The sequence below is a fragment of the Dipteris shenzhenensis genome, chromosome 5 (genome assembly GCF_047967505.1).
Source record: "Dipteris shenzhenensis isolate YYH24624 ecotype China chromosome 5, Dip_SZ_1.0, whole genome shotgun sequence".
Taxonomy (NCBI): Eukaryota; Viridiplantae; Streptophyta; class Polypodiopsida; order Gleicheniales; family Dipteridaceae; genus Dipteris; species Dipteris shenzhenensis.
In genome coordinates, this window is record NC_141600.1 from 31,853,092 (window position 1) to 31,860,060 (window position 6,969).

At 40.4% G+C, this 6,969-nt stretch overlaps 1 non-coding gene across 1 annotated transcript; it reads left to right on the plus strand.

Annotated features, from left to right (window-relative positions):
- Positions 1–6,578: 6,578 nt before the first annotated feature.
- Positions 6,579–6,684, plus strand: LOC147901890 (U6 spliceosomal RNA). Its single transcript, XR_015541071.1, has one exon. It is a non-coding gene; the product is annotated as a U6 spliceosomal RNA (small nuclear RNA).
- Positions 6,685–6,969: the final 285 nt, after the last annotated feature.

Here is a 6,969-nt window from a genome sequence, read left to right on the forward strand (position 1 = left end):
ACTCGAGCTAAACTTCACCTTGAATAGACAGCTCAAGTGCTATGTTCATCGCCTCTCGGCACCTACATGGGCAAGGTTTCAGTACCGTCCCCACATACGCTCAACAGCTCAGAGCTTGCATGCCATTCAAAGTACCTTTTACAAAGGGGCAACAATAGAGCAACATCATGAGATGGGTCACAAGCGAGGTTAGCACAACAACCACTCTATAAAAGCCCTGATAAAAGAGCTACCGGATCCAACTCCTATTGCACATGCATTGCCAGATGAAGAACCGAGGGAGGAGCTAGTAGCATCACCCTCCTGCAAGAAGCAATTGGTATAAGGTTCTTTTAAAACTTTCAGCATTTCACTTGATTTGCAGAATAATATCCATTGGCTAAAGACGATAGGGCTGCTCAATCAAACTTGCCATGGAATATGTGGAAAGCCCAACCTAATGCACTAGAGTAGTAAGGGCAACTGCACCAGATAGGGGGCAAACTCCCATCCGATTTGATAGTGAATCTAGGATTGACCTCGCATGTTTCCAAGCTCCCCTTAGTCGATGAAGAAATTTCCTATGAGAAGGATGCGAAAGCCGACATGATTCAAGAGTTTGGGGCTCCAGCAACAACACAAAACTTCTTTCTCCTGTACAATGTTGATTATGTGTTTTGTATGTAGCAACTTGAATCATGCGTGGAATGAGTGCAATTGTTGGTGAAGACTAATTCCTTGTCTAGAGACAACTATTCCATTCTCAGGGTTGTAGAAAAGGGATGGAAGATCTCACGGACGAATTGGATCTATGCAAAACTAATGGCAGAGGTCAATCGCAATGATTTGTCATAGATGAATAGCCACTCCAAGGTGGGTCCATTCATCTCCGCTCTCTATGGTTACAGTAAACGATCTTTCGTGTTGATCAAAGGAATTCTAAAGCCACATAAGGGGCTTCAAACAAAAGCAAAATGTGATGTCCTTGAAGACAAACGAAAGTGGCAGTCTTTCAATGACCATAAGGCCACTAAATACAGCACCAATGAGGCATATGTGGTAGGATTCGGCACACCACTATCTGATGCCTTGTGGGATACACCCATTGGGGGTCGGAGCTACTGCAAACAACTACAAGAATTGAAGGTGAAAAATGCCACTACTCTATTATAGGAGGATTCCTCTACCATGAAGGCCGCCGTCGTGCCAGCCCTACAAAAATTGAGCATACCATCTTCTGACGTAGGTTTGAGTGCATGCCTATCTCGAACTATTTCCATTAAGGAGGTTGAGCATGCTATGGGAATCCTTCACTCCTTTCATGATCAACGAAGTGGTGTTGGGGAAACATTTTCTTTTCAATTGTTGCAGGCATTGCAGACGAACAAAGATGAATTGCTACAGTAGGCTGCCATGCATAAGAAGGAGCACAAATAGTTTGAAGTAACGAGGCAAGAATTGGAAGTAGTGAAGACTGAGTATACTGCATACAAGTCTCAGAAAGAGGAGCAGATTCAGAGAGCAAAATAGTGTCTGTCCAACATGTTTGTGGGGGTTAAAAGCCCAGATTGCCTTGTGGGACGCTTTATTGATGGACGTTTAGCACACAGATGCTATTTTATGCTGAGGGATAGCTTTGACATATTGCAGTGGATGCACAGGTTGTGCTATGATCTCTTGGATGAGACATTATTGATGCTTATGCCCATGGACGGTGCTTATGCTTGAGGCATTTGGCTCTTATTGGCATTGGGTTTGCCATTGTTTTGTCATTGCGGGTTGATATTTTCTTTTCTGCCAAATTTAATCATATGGATGCATAGTATATGCACATGAGTCAGTTGCATTTTGATGCTTTGAGCCTTGAGTTTTGGTGACACTATCCTTCATTAAGGTAGACATATTGCATGCACCTAGTATTAGGTGTGATTTCTCTCTTGTAGGTACTAGCATTTGGGATTTTGTTTCATTTGCATCATGGCATCCTCTTCCATGTCTGAAAAGGAGTTTTTTAGCATTAAAAAGTTTGATGGGACAAACTTTTCTTTGTGGAAAGAACAGATAAGGGATGTGCTTATTCAAAAAGAAGTAGATTAGACCCTTGGCAGGGGTTGAAGCTAAAGCTGAGATATGTCTGAGAATAATTGGATTGAGTTGGATGCATTAGCAAAGTCTACTATTAGACTTCATCTTGTAGAGTCAGTTTATTTTGCAGTAGTAAATGAGCAGACTACGGAAGATTTGTGGAAGAAATTATGTGCCACCTATGAGAAGGAAACTACCTTTAATAAAGTTTACCTCATGAAGAGGTTGTTGGAGCTGCAAATCAAGGAAGGGGTCTCCATTGCTTCTCACTTGAATGAATTCAATATTATTTTTAGCCAGCTTCAGGCTTAGAAAATGAATTTTGATGCGGAGACTAAGGCAATAATTCTCTTATGTTCATTGTCATCCTCATAGGATACCTTCCGTATAGCTATCAGTAACTTTGCACCTGGTGGAGTACTAAACTGAGGAGATTAGACGGAAGTCTATGGATGGCAACAAGCAGGATGCAGCCTTAAATGTGCAAAGGGGCAAATCACAGCTCATGGGAAGTCCCAAGAAAGAGGGCAGTCTCGTAGCAAATCTAGGGCACGGAACATTGAGTGTTACCACTGTGGTAAGAAGGGCCACATGAAAAAGGATTGCTACAAACTCAAAAGAGAGCAAAAGGATAAGAAAAAGACTACAAATTGGGGTGCAAATAAGATGGAAGAGAGTCCAAGGGAGAACAAAGGAAAAATGAGGATCGAGGAGATTAATGCAATCACTGATGATAGTGACAATGACATTCTTTCCATGTCTAGTCTACGTGCAGACTTGCTTACCACTTCAGATGTTGCATATTCCCAAGATTGGATTTTGGATTCTGGTGCTTCATTCCATGTTACTCCCCATAGGGAATGGTTCTCCACTTATGATAGTGGAAAGACAGGTTTTGTGCATCTTGGAAATAACTATACATGTGACATAGTAGGAGCAGGTGACATAAAGTTTTCTTTTGCAAATGGGCCTGCATTTGTTTAAAAAAATATGAGACATGTGCCTAAGCTAACCAAGAGTCTCATTTCAGTGGGTCAGCTAGATGATGCTGGTTTTCATGCCACTTTTGGCTTTTTGAGTTGGAAAATTCAAAAGGGCTATCCCTTACATGTATCAGGGGTGTCTGATCATGTTGTTCTAATAACTGACCACCCAAGTACTTTTTTGTGGCATTGCTGCGGTTAGGGCACATGAGCCAGAATGGAATGAAACTCTTATGCCATTTGGGTTATGTACCGCATTTGAGTTTTTCTGATTTTGAATTTTGTGAGCACTGTCTCTATGGGAAGCAAATAAATCAGCCCATAAAAGAAGGGGAAAGAAAGAGCTTGAAAAGCTTGATTTAGTGCATTCGGACGTACGTGGTCCCATGCCTACACAGTCATTAGGTGGGGCTGAATACTATGTGACATTCATTGATGATGCAACTAGGAAAGTGTGGGCTTATGCTATAGCTCGGAAAAGCGACATGTTCTAGGTATTTCAAAAATGGTTGGCTTTGGCTAAAAATTAGTCAGGTAGAACGCTTGAATCCCTACAGACTGATAATGGTGGAGAGTATATCTCTTATGACTTTCTGCATTTCTGTGATACAGGTGGGATCAGGAGGGAGCTCACGTCCCCTCGTACTCCAAAGCAGAATCTAGTTGCAGAACAGATGAACCGCACCATTCAAGAAAGGTTGCAATGTATGCTTTCAAATGCAAGTCTTTCTGGTGGTTTTTGGGCTGAGGTAATGAACACTGCAGTGCATGTGATCAATAGATCACCTAGCAAGAGTTTGGATGGTGGTATTCCTAAAGAGGCATGGAGTGGCAAAAGCCCTCTTACTCTCATTTAAGTATATCTAGGGTGTGAGGAATATACACATGTGCCAAAAGAGCTTCGGAAGAAGCTAGATCCTAAGTCTAGGAAATGCATCTTTCTAGGTTATGGTGAAAGTGGAGAGATGGGCTATCATCTCTGGGATCCAAAAGGAAAGAAAATCATAAGAAGCCATGATGTGGTCTTCAATGAGAAGAAGATTTATAAGACACCCATGAGGGATGTGGAAATGAGGAGAATCACTTTCTAGGATGTGAATCCACTCGCATATGTTGATAGACAGTAAGTTGTCCATGCACCGAATGTGCAGGAAATGTTGCCACCAAGTACGCCCACAAGTACACAATCAAGGGCAAATGATGGATCATCTATTGGTGGCAATAATGAGCCAAATGTGGCTGATATGTAGGTGGGACAAAAAATTGAAATGCCCTTGAGAAGAAAATCTAGTGTCTAGACCACCTAGGAGATTTGTTCCAGGGGTAGACTATGTGATGCTTACTGATTGTGCGGAGGTGTACCGACATTGCATAGTGATTCCTGATTGCTATTCAGCTAGCACAGAATCCCGTCTTTCATGCAAAGACCAAATACATTTAGGTTAGGTACCATTTTATCAGGGAGCTACTTGAGGACAAGTGCATAGAGCTTGTCAAGGTCCATGCAGATGATAACCCTACAGATATGTTGACAAAGAGTCTACCTAGTCAGTGGTTTGAGTATTGTCATGTATTGATGGGCATTGGATAGTATGCTCATTGTGGTTGTTCTCCCTTAAAGGAACATTGGCCTATAAGTGGGAGGTTGTGGGGGTTAAAGGCCATTGTACCTTAACCCCAATTATGTAATATACTCAAATACATATATATATATATGGATGACATAGAAGATTAGGGTGTTCTGCACCCACCAAAACTTGTGTGACGCTCTCTTATGGCTCTCCCTCTCTCTCTCACCTTCTTCCATTACACTTCCATTGTTGAGAGCTCTCAATGCATGTTTCCCTACTATTTAAAAATGGTTGGAATAAATAAAAATTGAATTCTTGAATGAACTACAATACATTGTTGAGGGGTAGGTTATGTTGCAAGTGGAGTCTGGACAATATTATACTTAAAGAGAGAATCCACACACTAGAATATGTTGAAAAGCAACTGCAATCGATGGTTGAGAAGGTGGGTGACATTTTTATGTCTAGTATAGACATCCAAGACTTAAAAATACAGCTGATGGAAGCCTCACAACAATTGTGGATGAATATAAAAAATAGGGCACAAGTTGTTGCAAAATGGCCTTATGAAGCTTTTGCTTCTACCACATATACGTATGAGATTATGGATAAGGAAATACAACAATTGTAGTACAAATCGAAACATGCCCTAGGGGAAAGCTCGCTATAGGCTGAAGACACATCTGATGCCTTCACCACTCCAAAGTCAAGACTTCATTTTTCTTCGGAGCAGGAAGCGAAGAAGACAAATGATGTGTTACTGATGATGATCCCCACAAGGCTGCAGATTTACATATGAGCATGGAAAAGGGAGACACAGCACAGCTCGATGGTGATAATACAATTGAATTGGAAGACACTCCACGCTCCAAAGTCACCAATGAGGCTACCAGTGTAGTAGACACGCAAGCTATCAAGGAAAGCATTGATCTCAAATGTTCCCAGACCATAGACCTCAAATGCATGAAGGAGTACTTAATCTAAAGGGTTCGTGCCTCCCAATTTTTGAAAAATCCTCTCCACTAGAAGTGCCAGGTGTCAAGGGGTATTTTGGCATTTAGCCTAAGTCATAGGTTAGGCATATAAGTCCTAGGAAGATCATGGGCCAATAGTAATATGTGTAACTATTAGTAGGAACCAAGAAAGCAGTTATAACTGCCTTTTAGCATGTGTTTGGAACTTGTAGTCTAAATCATGATACTTTTACTACAGTCTGGCAGTATGAAGACTATGTATATCTTTTGGGTAACTTCTATGTGGATACTGGGTATTATTCGACTGGTTCTTAATGAAAAGGATGTATCTTTCTACAGTTGCTTCAAGAGTGTTCTTTAATGCAAATTGTATATCCTGATCATGACTTGTCTTTCTGACCATGATTCGATTGTTTGTACTTTTACTAGTTGTCTATTAATGGTTGGAAGATCTAGTGAATGAATATTCAAGGTAGAATGTACCCTGAACATGGACTCCCCATTCTAATGTAAGGTGGGCATGAACATGTTAACGTGCTACACTTTAAGGTTGTTAGCATGTATTAAATAGAACATCTAGCTAGCATATGAAAAAGAATATATCTTTGCTTTGAAATTTTAGATCATAATCATGTAAGTGTTGAAAGTTAATATATATGTGCTTTGAGATTCCAAATCACAATCATGCAAGCACATGTTATATGCCACTGACTGTACTCCACGCACACATTCCTTATCAAATTCAAGATTACTTAACAATAGCTTTCAATTTTAGAATAGTTTCAAAGTAGTGAAGAAGACATTTCATGGAGTCACGAAGATCATGTGGGCCACATGCAAAATTTAGTTGAATTCTAAGGGATACTTGTATGATTTTCCCAAAGAAGAAGAAATACAAAATACAAAATCCTAGCTAATGCTAGAGGATGATGCTTGCTTAAGCATCAAGATGAACAAGCTAATTGCTAACCTTAAAAATCACACAACGACAAGCGACAGGGCCAATAGAACAAAATTGGAATGATACAGAGAGGATAAGCATGGCCTCTATGCAAGGATGACAAGTGACAGGGTCAATAGAACAAAATGAGCTATCAATTTTTTATAGAAGGCTTTGACACTGATTTGGGCTAGAAAATCCTTAAATCTAGCAAGTTCTAGAGAGGAAATCTGAGAAGGTTATGACAAAAATGTCATGAGGACCACTAATTAGCATGCTAGTGCTAATAGAGGATGCCCTAACAAATATTAAGGATAATGCTTGCATATGAATTATGAAGTACTTGGCTGGTCAGTTATTACAACAACATGATCAGACACCCCTAATACATGTAAGGGATCGCCCTTCTGAATTTTCCAACATTGAAAGCCAAAATT